We start from the raw sequence: 1,655 nt of genomic DNA on the forward strand, positions 1-1,655 counted from the left end.
TAAAAAAATAAGAGTCTCTAGGTCTGCCAAATTAACAAAAAACATTTTGGAATCTGTAGTAACTAAAACATGAGTGAGATACAAATAAGCAAGTAAATTAGAAAAGATCTAAAAACAAATCACAGATATGACACTGGAATATGATAAAGACAAAAATTGAAGAACACTGGGAGAAGTACTGTCTTTTCAATAAATTGTGTTGAATCTATTGAATATCTACATGGAAAGAAATGATCCCTGCTCCTTACCATACCACATGCAAAAAATCAAAACCAGATAGATTGTAGCTCTCAGTATAAAAAATAAAACAGCAGAGTTTCTGATTAAAATATTTTCTTGGCCTTGGGGCAGGCAAAGATTTCTTCCCAAGGTAACACTAATCATTAAAGTTTAATAAAAATGGACTACAGAGGCTGCTGGTGTCTCGGAGGAGGAGAACGGGGAGTGGGTTTGGCATTTCTCGCCAGGACCCCTACAACGATGAGCGCTGCCGGAGAGTCTCACCCCCACGGGGCGAAGCGTTCAGCCTCCCCAGACCAGGATCTTGGATGTAGCAATTGGGAGGCGCCAGACGTGGGTAATGAAGAGAGAAAACAAAAATTCTTGAGACTGATGGGTGCAGGAAAGAAAGAACATACTGGTCGTCTTGTTATAGGAGATCACAGATCAACATCGCACTTCCGAACAGGGGAAGAGGACAAGAAAATTAATGGAGAACTGGAGTCTCAATATCAGCAAAGTATGGACAGTAAATTATCAGGAAGATATCGGCGACATCGTGGACTTGGCTTCAGTGAGGTAGAAGATCATGATGGAGAAGGGGATGTGGCTGGACATGATGACGATGATGATGATGATTCACCTGATCCTGAAAGTCCAGATGACTCTGAAAGTGATTCAGAGTCAGAGAAAGAAGAATCTGCTGAAGAACTCCAAGCTGCTGAGCACCCTGATGAGGTGGAGGATCCCAAAAACAAAAAAGATGCAAAAAGCAACAATAAAATGATGTTTGTTAAATCCAGTGGTTCATAACTCCCACTTAGTCTTTGTATTTAAAAGTAAGCCTTATTGTTATAATGCACAGTGGAGGACTGCTTATAGAGCACAGACCTTTGTATTATAATTTTTAAAAAGGCCCTTTTAAATAATTACAAAGAGTGTTTGCTTTCAAATGCCATTGGTTACACTTTTATGGGCATGATTATAACCTTTTTGTAAAGAGTAAGAGTTGTATAAAATAAGAAATAAATACAGTACTCAACTTCCTTTCATATTAGCATCATCGACCCTCTAATCACACCTTTTTACCCCTTCGGATGTAGTTATGGGGGAGACCCTTCTTTTTGTTTGTGGTAGCTATTTTATCATTTTTCTTCCTTCATATTTTTCTCTTGTAAAAATTTGATACTGTGATATGTTCATGAGAAATACTCTTTAATTATCCTTTGTTATAGAACTATTCATCATGGATATTTCTGCTGCCAATCACAATTAATGTTAGCAAAAGATTAGATAGTTTCCTCTCACTCAGCTCTTCTCTTTGGACCAAAGCAAAATGAGAGCAAGTACTTTCACACCTATTAGGATGGAGTAACAACTGTCATACATTTGGAATGTTATGATCCCAAGCAGTCTTTATATAATCTGAATTACAT

The 1,655-nt window shown here is 37.7% G+C and overlaps 1 pseudogene; it reads left to right on the top strand.

The window, feature by feature from the left end:
• The first annotated feature begins 480 nt into the window (after window positions 1-480).
• Window positions 481-1,032, top strand: LOC138386155 (small acidic protein pseudogene; annotated as a pseudogene).
• The last annotated feature ends 623 nt before the right edge of the window (window positions 1,033-1,655 follow it).

Source organism: Eulemur rufifrons, chromosome 7, assembly GCF_041146395.1.
Source record: "Eulemur rufifrons isolate Redbay chromosome 7, OSU_ERuf_1, whole genome shotgun sequence".
In the NCBI taxonomy this organism is placed as follows: Eukaryota; Metazoa; Chordata; class Mammalia; order Primates; family Lemuridae; genus Eulemur; species Eulemur rufifrons.